Source organism: Larus michahellis, chromosome 1 (genome assembly GCF_964199755.1).
Source record: "Larus michahellis chromosome 1, bLarMic1.1, whole genome shotgun sequence".
NCBI classification, from domain to species: domain Eukaryota; kingdom Metazoa; phylum Chordata; class Aves; order Charadriiformes; family Laridae; genus Larus; species Larus michahellis.
This window is the reverse complement of record NC_133896.1, coordinates 119,904,269-119,919,203: the sequence shown is the minus strand read 5'-3', so window position 1 is coordinate 119,919,203 and position 14,935 is coordinate 119,904,269. Positions and strand designations below refer to the sequence as shown.

Below are 14,935 nucleotides of genomic sequence, written 5' to 3'. Positions count from 1 at the left end.
CCCACCTGGAGTACTGCGTTCAGCTCTGAGGCCCCCAGCATAAGAAAGAAATGGACCTGTTGGAGCAAGTCCAGAGGAAGGCCACAAAAATGATCAGGGGTATGGAGCATTTCTCCTATGAAGACAGGCTGAGAGAGCTGGGGTTGTTCAGCCTGGAGAAGAGGAGGGTCCGGGGACACCTTATGGCAGCCTTCCAGTACCTAAAGGGGGGCTTCATCAAAGATGGGGAGGGACTCTTCATCAGAGAGTGTAGTGATAGGATGAGGGATAATGGTTTTAAACTGAAAGAGAATAAATTTAGCTTAGATATTAGGAAGAAATTCTTTCTTGTGAGGGTGGTGAGACACTGGAACAGGCTGCCCAGAGAAGTTGTGGATGCCACATCCCTGGAGGTGGTCAAGGTGAGGTTGGATGGGTTTTTGGTCAACTTGGTCTAGTGAAATGTATCCCAGCCCATGCCAGGGGGGTTGGAACTAGATGATCTTTAAGATCCCTTCCAACCCAACACATTCTGTGATTCTATGACTAGGATTTCCTGTGCCAAGATCAGGGCTGGCTGTATGGGGGCCGAGCACACTGTACACCTCTGGCAAGGCATGTGCGCTGGCGAGCACAGAGGCAAAAGTGTGTCTTCTGCATATGAATGACAGGAAAGCTGATAGGTTGGAGCTGGTGTCCTGAAATACGAGGCTGCAAAACTCCCTGCTAAGGGAACTGAGTGTCCCCACTAAGGAGCAGAAGTGCTGCTGCTCCCGTTCTGGGTCTGCCCCTGGCAGCTGGAGCGGGCGTCCTGCAGATGGGCAGCGCGTGATGCCAAGCAGGCTGCAGGGCTGGCCTCTGCTGCCCCAAGTCCAAACGGGGCTGCTCTCCTGTAATGACGCACAAAGTTGGGCTTTACATACCATGGCACCAGAGGGATCTGTCATTGTTTTTCTTGATCTAAAAAGATGGGGACCATGGTGTCAATTTATGTCCTGCTGTGAGAGTGTTATCTGTTCTGGTCTGTGTTGCTTCTCAAAATGTCTCAACACTGTTTGGCTTTTTGACTTTTGCTGGATGCTGCACCAAGATTTTCAAGACAGTATTCACAGTAGCTTTGAGATGTCCTTTCTCAATAGCAAGAGTTAGTCTAATTAATTCAATTTTTAAATTAATCATTAAATATATATAACTCAGGTTATTTGCATCAGCCATTTTGTAAATTCCATATTGTAATTTATCGTTTCAATCGATCTATCAGGTAGTGAATTTGCTAGTAATTCTCAACATCAGTCCCAAGCACGTTTTTCCAAAAACTAGTACAACGTTTGCTACCTCTGAGTCTCATGGTAATGATTCCTACACTAATGAGAAGCTGCATATTTTGTTAGCAGCTCAGCTACTTTACTTTTCTGCTGTTTTTTCCCCCCAGACTTATTGAACACATGCCATCTGGGCTCATTTGCTATTTAAAAAGTGTTTAGTTACCACAGAAGAAGATTTTAAAGATATACGCACCTTTGAAAAGATCCAAATTACTCTCTGTAAGCTAACCAGATAACACTTGAGAAAAATAAAAAAAGTATTAAGGGAACAGGAATTTATCAGTCACAAAAATTTTGATGATCTTTTTTTTTTTAATTTTCTTCTATTTTCTCCTGCCTTTCATTTTTGCAAATTCTCACACATTGAATGAAATGTAGCAAGGACCAACAGCAATTTCTTGTATTAATAAACTTATTCAGCTTACTGCTGAAGCTTTATTGAACAAAAATGAATTCTAAATGCCTAACAATGCGTTTTTACTGCCTTTTCTAAAATTCAAACCTTCAGTCTACCTCTGCTCACAAAATAATGTATACGACAAAAATTTATCCACAATAGAGAAAAACCATCTGTCAGAGTTCACGAAGGACAAATTTAAGAAATCATTTCTTGGCACGCTAAAACCGCATGTTGAAATCCTGTCAAGATCAACTGGTATTATTTGTGGCAGGATTAACCATATGAAGGCATAGATTAAAAAGTAGAATATCCCATGATTATGGACAATGCATGTACTATCTGAAAGAACAGAACAAGGCATGCGACTGAATTCCTGACATGGCAATTTTATGCATTGTATCCTTCATATGGTAAACAATCTGAAGAGGAGAAATGATTAAAAAAATATATATATTTTGTAAAAAAAAGAGTTATAACCATGGCTTTATGTCTTCTTTTCAGTCCACATCTATGCTCAGATCCCAGTTTGTAGCTGAACTCTACTTCTGGGCAAGTCAAAAGTCAGAACTCCAGTATAAATAGGAACAGTAAGATTCAGATTTTCATACCTCTTGTCTATAGTTGGGGTTTGGTCAATTTTAGGGACCTGGTTTTTGGATCCAGCATTTCTGATTTCCATAAATTTTTAATAATATTCTGGAGGCTAGGATGATTATGGTTTATATATTCAGTAACATGATCTGAGAAACATATCTTTTTATTTTAATGGAATAATTTGTAGTACACTCACTATTTATATGCAATTGACAATTCAGTTATACCAATTCTCACTATTATTTCCTGAGACTCCCATTTTCTTGATGTGCATTGAAAGTCAGTGGCTATTCCCAGAACTGCAAGTTACTTTTCCAGGACCAGGACTGAGCAGAGCATCCCCTAAAGAGGTGCCTCCAATCTCCTCAGCAGGAATGCTTCCATCAGCAACTGTCCAGGAGGTGCCATAATATAATAACTTGCATTTCTTTTAATTGATAGTTAACACCATGAAACTATAGGCTGTAGTTCAACTGTCCGAAACAATTTAATATTTCAGAGATTGTATTTGCTGCAGTGAACGTAAAGTCAAAGGTGTGTCCCATAAAACACTGCATATTTTGTGAAAGGGAAATGTAATAATCATTAGGGAGCAAAGAAAAATCAAAATGAAGGTTTACAAGATACCCACACACGGAAAAGCATGATATTTCACATGCAATGTGTGCAAACTATTCTGACTCTTTTCCATAAAAATGCTTGGTGTTTGCTCTCCTCTCAAACTCATTTAGCTAATTTCTATTTAACACTCTTTTAAATCACAGGCAGCTTTCTGGTAGGATTTCGCTGAGCATTCAACCTATATTTTACATCTGCTTTAGCTGGACATACCTGCACTGCCTGCAAGAAATGTAGTATACCCAGAAGACATGTATAATTAGCTTCCAGTCAGCAGAGGGGACATCCTAGTTCTGAGTGAGAGCATTTATTGCTACGTGGACTCAGATTGCAGCAGTGGCTCTATCGATTCTCTGCAATGGGCTAGTGCCAGTCCTGCATGCTACCTGTAGAGGGTTTCTATGGTGCACAGGGCTTAAGCTAGCTCACTTCCCCCTGAGGAAAAAGGGTGTTTTCAGAATGGTTCTAGGCTAGTAAGGAGTGTAAGTCTTCTCTGCACAGGCTGGGTTTTATAAGAAAAAGGGTCATTGACAGAAACAATATGGTTTAGATGCAAAGTTCTCCAAGCTTCATGGTCATTACTTGGTCAACACTACTCAAGTGCAGCAGTTTGAGTTTCTGTGTTGCACTGTCCCCCAATGCCATCACCTTACTACAAGCACTACCAGGTTCTTTGAATACAAGCAGCCAACAGCTGGATTTCTTTCCCCCAAGGAATTAAAGGACTAATTAACATGCGCAAGAACCCTTTGGACATTTGGAGAACCTGCACTAATAGAGTCCTGGAAGACTAACCCACTCCTTCACAGAGCTCCTAGAAACCAGAGCAGAATAGCCAACTACCTGACAAATCTGGAGACCGTCATCAGCCATCCAGTTTTCAAACAATAATGAAATAACCATTGCTTCAGTTGCCCTCAGTCTTTTCCAAGCCAGCTGGCATTGCGCTACGGGGAAATTACACATTCATTTTGATTATTTACTCTCATCTGCACTTTGTATTCCCCACCCTCCCCCTGGATTCAGCAATCATTACTGCTAATAAGAGCTAGACCAGTGAGTGCTGAGGGGCCAATCCAGAGGCCAAAAATGTTAATGGAAGACCTTTACATTTTGGATCAAAATCACACTTTCACACTCAAACAACTTCATTGAAAGCTACACACCTAGCTCCCACGTCATTCCAGCAGGAGATGTGCACGGGCATCTGCAGATGTTTTACGGTGAGCGTATGGCTGCAAAACACTACTTAATGGAGTTTATCAACATGGGGAGGTAATATCACAATGCACGGGAAGGGTTAGTGGTAGCTGCATACCTCAGATTAAGTTTAAGTTACTACCAAATTTGATGGTGACACTTGTGAATCCACAGGTTCCTACAATCAGCATTTCATTGATGATCAATGATACAGATAGACAGAAAAGTGGAGACTTTAAAAGCTTCTTAAGGGGTTGGATGACCAGTTCTTGCTAATTTTGATTGCAACTAGACATCCAAAACCTTTTGCCATGGGAAATAGTTGGGGAATCCTTAAAAATTGCAGACCTAACAAATAAATAAAAAATCAGATACAAGAATTCAGCAATTTTGTTCTCACATCTGATTTTACAACAAAGGCTTATTGTGCTGGAAATTGGTTAAAAAATATGTATGGAGAGAGAAAACTGTGGCAAAAGCCCACAGTTTAGATCCTGCAAGAGATAAATGAAATGTACTCAGCGGATGATCCTTAGCTGAACACAAGCTGCAGGGTAAAACATAAGCTTCAATCAACTCTTGCAAATAATTTGAGCCCAATGCCATAAGTGCCTTAAATTAAATCCCTCTCAACAGGAGCCAATCTAAATCATTAAACATATGTCATGTAGAGAGCTATAATCACTAGAAGTGTCGTCTACACAGCATTTAATTTACATAGAAAATGTATTGCGGTTGTTAATTTGACCATTTTTCAATGTTCAGTATCTCACAGAAAACATATATAGTTAGAAGCAATGCTTGTTTTGTCACCAAGCAAAAACCACATGTGCACATAATTCTGTTACCCAGTTTGTTGTGACATATATAACTGTGAAAGAAAACTTTCCTGCCCATCTTGTTTCAGATCTCTGGTATGATTTATTACTGCCTTTAGAATTTCATAAAGTTTCAGGCCAGGCAGGATCATTAGAGGATCCACACCTATCTTCCATCATAAACAAGAAGCAGTATTTCGTCCCCTTACCTCCAAACTGAGACCAGTAACTTCTGTGTGACTATGGCACGTCTTTCAGAAATGCACTCAGGGTTGATTTGAATAAATGACAACGTGTCAAAGAGTAGCATTCTGGCTTACAGTCTTTAAAACTGTCTCTGTTTGTTAAAATCATATAGCACTCTGTCAAGTGTCACATCCTTGGGGAAAAAAAAACACCTCTCTCTGTCTATGTGACTCGTGCCATACAAAACTTTCACCAATCTATGGGCACCCAGGTCTTTGGAGGCTTGTCCATCCCCAGGTGCCACATACATTGGTGATGTTCCAGGTTTGCGTGTTAGGAGAGTAATAACTGGAGACATCTCTCCATTTGCTACGCTTCCTGTACCAAACGTGTCCTTTAATACAATAATCAATAGGCCTGACTCACTTGTTATCTTTAGTGTATGTTGGACGTAAGTCATCTGGGACGGTAAATAGAGGTAGCCTACCAAACTTCAGCGATACTGAGATCAAAGTCATGCCCAACAGGCACCGGCATTTTGTAGGCACAAAATAACTAAGGAAAACATAAAGAGAAGAAAGTATGTGTCAACACAGCAAACCCAAGCAGCCACTTTGCCACATTTGCACCAGTCACCAAGTGTTTAAACAGCAGGGTTTCACTGTAATAGCTTATTTCTTGACTCACTGAAAACAACAGGATAATACTAAAGAATGTGCATATAGGGTTAAATACTAATTCTGTTGAGTAAGTGGGAAAAAGTTTCACTCGCATCATGGGGACAAGAATCACGTACTCTGAGGGAAGTTGTCTGTTTCTTCCTACAAGTGCTGCCTGAATCTGAAGAGTTTATATGATGTTCTGCACAAGGATGCCCTGCTTCAGAAGCCCCTTTAGTCAGCCCCTGTTTTATACCTTCCTTTCCTCCAGATCTGCCATATTCCCCTCAGAAGGCCTTCATAAGTGACATAGGGCATCTGAAAACCTTAGTCCAATATTTCTTTTAGAGCTGCAGTTCATGCTTAACAAGAACTGATGGAATTGCTCAGGCAGTTCTGTTTCTCCAATTTCAACAGCTGCAAAACACAGCAGCTTCAGCAACGTGAAACAATCTCCATCCTCTCATTACGGTAATCCACCCTGAGGTTTTTGAATGTGTCAACATGAGGAACTCAATTCAAGCTCTGTTTGATTTTCAGGGGGAGACTAGCCTTGGTGTCACTTCGAAACTTAGTATATAGCTTCCAAAAAATGTAAGCCCATTCAGACGTAGAAAATGTCAAGAAAATTCAAAGTAACCCAATGTATAGGAAGTTTTACACACAGAAAGGAAAAGTGAGTCACTGAGCAAGGAAAATAAATCTTGTCTCTCCTGAGTTGAAGTTTTAATTTTATTTTGAAACTTAAGTTTTTCTCTCCTGATTGATGGTAACACATTGAAATTATGGCTATGTAATGGGTTTCAAGCCATATTTTACGCACTGTACTAATGATAAGTAATTACAGTTTCCTTTTCATGGCAAGGTTATTTTATGGACTTTTGATAGAATTTTCTGACAATGAAGCCATGTGGCTAACCGCCCCCCCCCCCCAATAGCTATACCTAGTAGCCTCAGCTTTTATGTATTAAAAATCTGATGAATGACTTCATAACTCAGATATTCACCTCTTGGAGCCCAGAGATGATGTATCCAGTTTTTCAAAGAATTGTCTTTTTCTTCCTTTTATTTTTTTTTCTTATTCATTTATTATTTTGCTACAGTTTTATCCCATTTGTAAAATTTTCCACAACCAAATTTTCCTGCCCTTTTTTACAAAAAAACCCCAAACATATCTGACTTTCCTATCAATAACTATGATAATTACAACTGAGTATAATTATAAGAAATCATAGAATCATAGAATAGTTTAGGTTGGAAGGGACCTTAAAGATCATCTAGTTCCAACCCCCCTGCCATGGGCTGGGATACATTTCACTAGACCAGGTTATTCAAAGCCGCAACCAACCTGGCCTTGAACACCTCCAGGGATGGGGCAGCCACAACTTCTCTGGGCAACCTGTTCCAGTGCCTCACCACCCTCACAGGAAAGAATTTCTTCCTAATATCTAATCTAAATCTCCCCTCTTTCAGTTTAGGACTGTTGCCTCTTGTCCTATCACTATACTCCCTCATAAAGAGTCCCTCCCCATCTTTCCTGTAGCCCCTCTTTAAGTACTGGCATGCTGCTACAAGGTGTCCCTGGAGCCTTCTCTTCTCCGGGCTGAACAGCCCCAACTCTCTCAGCCTGTCTTCGTAGGAGAGGTGCTCCAGCCCTCTGATCATTTTTGTGGCCCTCCGATCATTTTTGTGGCCCTCCTCTGGACTTACTCCAATAGGTCCATGTCCTTCTTATGTTGGGGGCTTCAGAGCTGGCCACAGTACTCCAGGTGGGGTCTCACCAGAGTGGAGTAGAGGGTCAGAATCACCTCCCTCGATCTGCTGTCCACAGTTCTTTTGACACAGCCCAGGATGTGGTTGGTTTTCTGGGGTGCAAGAAAACATTGCCAGCTCATGTTGAGCTTCTCATCAACCAACAACCCCAAGTCCTTCTCCTCAGGGCTGTTCTCAATCCATTCTCCACCCAGCCTGCCTTTGTGCTTGGGATTGCCCTGACCCACATGCAGGACCTTGCGTTTGGTCTTGTTGAACTTCATGAGGTTTGCATGGGCCCACTTCTCAAGCCTGTCAGAGTCCCTCTGGATGGCATCCCTTCCCTCCAGTATGTTGACCAATCCACACAGCTTAGTGTCATCAGCAGACTTGCTGATGGTGCACTCAATTCCACTATCCATGTCGCCAACAAAGATGTTGAACAGCACCAGTCCCAATACTGACCCCTGAGGAATGCCACTCATCACTGCTCACCACTTAGACATAAAGCCATTGACAGACACTCTTTGAGTGCAGCCATCCAGCCAATTCCTTATCCACTGAGTGGTCCATCTGTCAAATCCATGTCTCTCCGATTTAGAGACAAGGATGTCATGTGGGACAACGTCAAATGTTTTGCACAAGTCCAGGTAGATGACATCAGTTCCTCTTCCCTTATCCACCAATGCTGTAACACCACTGTAGAAGGCCACCAAATTTATCAGGCATGATTTGCCCTTAGTGAAGTGATGTTGGCTGTCACCAATCCCCTCCTTATTTTGCACGTGCCTTAGCAGAGTTTCCAGGAGGACCTGCTTCATGATCTTGCTGGGCACAGAGGTGAGACTGACTAGCCTGTAGTTCCCCATGTCATCCTTTTTCCCTTTTTAAAAATGGGAAAATAAAAATAATATCTATAATAACTAACATCTCTAACTAGTGTTAATATAATATTTCCTGGTGAAGCTGTTCCCACTGAAGCTGTTTGAGGGTTTAGCTATGAAGAGGTGGAGTATCTAATGTTGTTCCGCATCCTGTAAGAATTTTTCTTGCAAAATCTGGGCTTGATCCATGGCTCAGAGAAGTCGATGGAAAGACTTGGGCTTCAGTCACATTGATTGCCTATAACAGATAAGGCTAGATCAGTAAAAAAAATAAAGAAAGGAAGAAAATATTCCTGCAGAGACAGAATGTTGGATAAAACAACCAGAGAGATACAAAATCTAAAAGTATATTTTCAGAGCAGCACAGTTTTAAATGTGCATTGTGCAAATGTGCACAACTGCTAACACACTCATCGCACATAACAAGCAAATCTTTTCAAGAATGTAAAATTTGCATACATATGACATCTTTGTACAGGAAAAGGATAACGGCCAGGGCACATTGCACACGTTCATGTTGTTTCAGCCAAATCACTGCTACAGAAGTCTTTTCTACCTAGCCTTTGCAGCAAAAATCCAAGGATCATTGTGTACAGTCATGCTACCATAATTTCATTTGCAACCAAATATAAACAGGGATACGTTTTGAATTTTCATTTAACACTTGCTGATAAGCAGGGATGTATGCACGTTTGAGGATTTTTATTTTTTTAATGAATTTTAGGACTCTTTCACAGACCCCACAGACCCACAGACAAATCATATCTGTTGCCATGTAGCTCTTGGAACACAGAAAAAAGTGCTATCTGCAAAAACACTCTGGAGAAGAAAAAAAGAAGAAAAATAGATGTAACTACTGTAGGCTTTTCTACTCAGTTTTATACTGAATTCATCCCTGAGAATTGTGCAGTAAGTCCCAGCACTGGAACGCCTCAATCTGAGCATGATTGCTGGTGAAAGACATTTCTATGTATGCACCAGGTATGAACTTTAAGCATTATGGTCTTGGGTTTTATCTGGTAAGAACATTGCTGGCTCAGGTATCCTGAAATTTGCCTACGCAGCATTAAAGTGGCTTACCTAAAATCATAGAATCAGGATTGTTTAGGTTGGAAAAGACCTTTAAGATCACTTAGTCCAACTGTTAATCTAGCACTGCCAAGTCCACCACTAAACCATGTCCCTAAGCACTACATCTGCACATCTTTTAAATACCTCAGGGGACTCAACCACTTTCCTGGGCAGCCTGTTCCAATGCTTGATAACCCTTTCAGTGAAGACATTTTTCCTCATATCTAATCTAAACATTCCTTGGTGCAACTTGAGGCCATTTCCTCTTGTCCTATCACTTGTTACTTGGGAAAAGAGACTGACAGCCACCTCGCTACAACCTCCTTTCAGGTAGCTGTAGAGAGCAATAAGGTCTTCCCTCAGCCTCCTTTTCTCCAGGCTAAACAACCCCAGTTCCCTCAGCTGCTCCTCATAAGACTTGTTCTCCAGACCCCTCACCAGCTTCGTTGCCCTTCTCTGAACACGCTCCAGCACCTCAATGTCTTTTTCGTAGTGAAGGGTCCAAAACTGGGCACAATATTCGAGGTGGGGCCTCATCAGTGCTGAGTACAGGGGGACGATGACTTCCCTAGTCCTGCTGGCCACACTATTCCTGATACAAGCCATGATGCTGTTGGCCACCTTGGCCACCTGGGCACACTGCTGGATCATATTCAGCTTGCTGTTGACCGACACCCCCAGGCAGCTCTCTAGCCACTCTTCCGCAAGCCTGTAGCATTGCATGCGGTTGCTCTGACCCAAGTGCAGATACCACTTACACAGGTTTCATGAGTGATTTGAATAGGAACCTCTCAAGTCCCCAGATTCACGTACAAATGGAAAGTTTAGTTCCAAAGCACCAGTAGGAATATTCAGCATTAAGAAAAGTGATGATATAACCTGGAAAGTTCCCTCAAAACAAGAATTTATGGAGTTAAGGGTCTTATATCCCCTTTATGTTAGACCCCATTGTGCATAGGAATTCCAACACCATTTGCTTCTCCATCAGACAGTTTAACATGGCTGGGAGGTCTTGATTTCCTCTGTGCATTCTAAGTATTTTCAAATCAGTCTTGCTAGAATATGGGTTTTAGAAGAATATGTGGGGTTTTTGTGGGGAAAAAAAAGCATTACAAGAAAACAGTTGTTTGGATTCCCATTCCAAATTTCTATTGAAATTACATGATTTGACACTTCATGTCAAGTTGTGTTTAGGTGCAGATGCATTCTGTTTACACTTGTTACTTCAACATTTGCAAATGTAGATGTGAATAAGATATTTTTCAGACACAAATGGCCCTCAGTAGATTGAGGAATAGAAATGTTCCAGATTGATAATTACCAAGAAAGCTTTAAATTGCAGGCACCTCAACTAAGTGTCTTTTCAAGAGCCAACCATCATTATTATAAAGAAATATAGCAACTCAAAGTGCAGGTGCTGATTAAACATTACTTGTAAGAGTGGATCAGTTGCAAAATCTGCAACCCCCACCCTTAAAAGTATAATCTCAGATGAGCCTACTTAGACATTATACTTTTCAAGACTGAAAATGTATTCTGGTATTTTTCTTTCAAGCATCTGCTATATGCTGAGTCTGCAATATAAATAATTCCTTGTTTAGAAAAATGTCAGCTCATTTTTTATGTGCTCCTTTTTGTTACATGAGGATTTAAGGATGAAGCTACGTTAATGCTAGTAAGAGAGGGACAGAATAATCCATCAGGATGGAAGAAAATATATTTCTGTAAAGTTTAAAGAATAATAGGTAAATCCTAAGCAAAATCTGCCGATTTCCTGTGTGTGGGACTGTCAGTGAAGTATCCCATCCCAGTGATGTGCTTGGGGTTTTAGGAGAATCAAAACAATTGATCCAGTGGGAAATGTGGTGACATTTGGTTTTATATCCTTCTCTATACCAATAAAATATGAAGGGGCAAGGGAGTTTATTTATTTTAAGGGAAATCAGTTCAATCACTTACGTCTTCCTTAAGTTTCTGTGTTTAAACTTCAGGTTTATACTTCTTTAATTACATACCTGACATGATCTGAGTGGCTTGTGGCACTCTTACCTGTATTTTGTCACTCTTTCTAGAAGTCTGCAAGTCTTTCTGTCACGTTGCAACAGGCTCAGCTGTGTACAAGAGCAGTAAAGGAGACTTGGGAAAATTTTCCACTAGGTTAGCTGCAGCATGAACATACTCTATTCACAAAGGGGCTATGCAGGGTGCCGGTCCTTAGCTTTCTTTTGGTCAGAGGAGCTCAAAGGCTTTTTCCACAGAATAATCTTTTCCTAATAGACATGTTACATAGTTCCCCTGTAAGCCAAGACAAGCTCAGCAAGCAATATGTCAGGCTGGCTATGTTTTATTAATGCACGTCTTCTGGGTTCTGAGCATCTACCTTTATCTAATAGCTATAAAACATAGCTGATGCTCCCCATTGCCGAGATGTTACAAGAAGTGCCATCATTTCAGTCTGATGAGGACTGAAGCACGCTTGGCTCAATGGTCTATTTCGGTAACAGACAGCAGAGGAAGGTGCCAAGAAGTTCCCAAGTGTTGCCTCGTGTACTTTTGAAGCTGAGTCAGGAAGATTTCCGATTCAATTGCTCAGTGTTAAGAGTACAGGACATGTTGCCTCACGCAGGAGAGAGGCGTTGGAAGACCACAGAGGTCCTGGGATCAAATTTGTTACGAAAATTTTTATTATGCCTTTCACAGAAACAGAACCATACTGTAAGCCTTTTGTTGACAAAGTTTTTTTGGGTATAGACTGGCATTTACTGGTGAGGCTGGAAAGAGGGGGCACATATGTCAGGCCACTGTCTGAGCCCCTGGTTTATTGGCTACTCTGTGCTACACAAGTATGTCACATTGCCATAAAAAAACCCAAAAAAAGGTATGAGAGGTCTCATTTCCCCTCCTATGAGGAGGATAAAGACACCAGAACTGAATCAGTTTTCTTGTTTTCTGGTTAGTCCTGCCCCACTGACTGCGTTTACTGCCTGTACCAGTGGGGCAGAGGCTCCAGCCGTGAGCTGAGACTTCGGCAAGGTTAGTGAAGAGCCCTGGGGGAGCTCCAGACACCATGGGAGAAGAAAGGGTGGTGACAGTTAAAGTCCTCTCCATTTTAGCTGAATGATTTTAAGTCTTTCCTCCAGAGTGAGAAGACCAACTTCAGACTGAGAGGAATCTACCATAAACAATTGCTGTGTATTAGAAGGAAAACAAAGTCAAAATTCAATATTACTGCATGCACAGTGTGTGGCAGCAAAACCAAATGTAATCTTTGTATCCTTAATGTTTAAATACTTGATTAGGATACTATTTTTTGCATGCTTAAAAATGCAAAGTGTCCATAGTCACTTATAAATGAAGATCTCTGCTGTAGCTTGCTGGCTGTGGGCTTCTTGGCATCCCCCGTGTCAATAATTTCTGGATTGATAAGTAGCGCTGCCTTTCGGGCAATTCTAACAGCTGCATTTCAGAAAGAAAAGAGCAACTGACTAAAGTTAGAGTTTAAAATGTCCCCCCTACCAACTTTAACCTCCCTCCATCACCACCTCCTTTCTGGAAAGGATGTACTTTTGGATAGTCTGTGATCTGAGTTTATCCATGCTTTTTCTGGATAAGCTCAGATTTCTTCGGCTTTAATAAAGACCTTATGTTCCTAAGCATCTTACAGATAATAGTGCTTAATGGGCACTCATGAAAAGAAAGAGTATATAATTTTAAAAGATATAGCCCTGATGTTTATGCATAAAAATGCTGTTTACTGAATAACACACATTGCAAAGTATAGTGTAGGATTTTGTAATGTCTTTCTATTTCTGTCTAACAGCTTGAGAAAAATGGCTAATCCTCAAGTAGTTCCATTGCATATGCAAACTCACAATTGCTTTATAGTAAGGCTATGTTCTCACACCTCAGGATTGCTCTCCAGAGGAACCTTTTCAGGACTTCCGTTGAATTAATATATACAACTTTCTATGGGTCATCTGCTGTCATAGTGCAGAAAACAAGTAAAATGCCTGCGCGTGCTATGGATTGGTACTTTCAGGAAACTATAATATCTTGTAACCACTGCAAAGGAATGTGGTAAAGCACTTTTTGCACACATATACCTCCTGTTTTAACCAGATGCCTATGTAAAAGCAGGTGACGATACCCATTTGAATTAAATTTTCCTTGCTGTTCTTTCAGATAGGGTCTCTATTGCTCTGTTTGGTTCAAGGTTTCCTCAAATGTAAGGTACATTTACTTTGTACCTGCAACAAATCTTACTATATTTTTTAAGCAATCTGATAAATTTGAGATGGAAACAGATAAAATCAGTAAATAAAACTTCCAGCAAGTTCCACGGCTCAATGCCATCGGTCTTTTAGTCTTCATTCAACCAGCTTTCTTTCCGCTCTCCTCATCTACTTTTTATTTCTGTGAAATTCTTTTTGCCTTACTCTATTCCTTAATATAGACATTGGGAGTTTTCTGTGATTCTTCCTTCCTCTCTACTTTCATGTTGCCTTTCCATCCCTTTCCATTTTCAGAAGCACCTTTTAGTCCAGCAATTAATATGTCAAAACCTCTGGATGTCTCAGAGGGAAATCCTCTGACTCAGACAGATATGTAGGAAAAACATGTCTGTGAAGTAGTGCTCTGAAAGATTTAAAAAGACACCAAAAAGTAAGTTTCTCTTCCAGTGGGACTATTTAAGCTGCTACAGCATAGTGGGAGAAATGCTCAGCCATGAGAGAATTTGATCAAAAACTATTGAAATCAGTGGAAACAGTTATCTCATTCAATAAACTCTTATTTCTTCTGAACAACACGATGGTGAGTGAAATTTAAAACCCTGTTATTTTGTAGCTGGGAGCCTTAAAAAAAGTGGAATGAAGCCACTGTTTCTGCAGGGTCCGGGAGCGTTTTTGCCATACAAGTTGCAAAGCAGGAGGATTACAGCAAAAGGCATGGATTCCAGCCACGTGGCTGCAGCCAATGCAAGGTTAACAAACACATTCACCAAGATCATCTCATTAACTAAAAGAATGGCTTTTTTACTCCTAGCTATCCTCACAAGCATTTTGGCAGTGCTCACACTGAGCCAAAAATGTTCACCTGAAGCACTTAGAGGACAGACGCTGCGTTGGTCGAGGGCTTCCTGGCTGTGCTGCAGGGAGGGACGGTATCTCACCCCGGCTCTGCCCTGTTTCACTGGGCTCCATTCATACCACACATCCTGATTAAAATGTGGTTCTGTTGAAGGAGGAGGCTTGATGTGCCACGTACTTCTGCAACGAACAGCATACAAGCTGTATGTGCCCAGATCGTATGTGTGGGCAGAGGCCAAAACTCTGCGTGCACTGCTTTAGCCAGTGCCCTGCTCCTGGGGAAAACACCTCACACAAAATCTAACCCTGGCCTCTGCAAGGCTTATCTGCCTAATTCTAGCTCCAAGAAGAAAAGGGAGACC

At 41.1% G+C, this 14,935-nt stretch overlaps 1 protein-coding gene across 4 annotated transcripts in view; it reads left to right on the top strand.

Moving 5' to 3' along the window:
- Positions 1-14,935, top strand: part of GRIK1 (glutamate ionotropic receptor kainate type subunit 1) — a 174,473-nt gene that overhangs the window by 70,614 nt on the left and 88,924 nt on the right. The gene's annotated exons all lie outside the window — the stretch shown is intronic.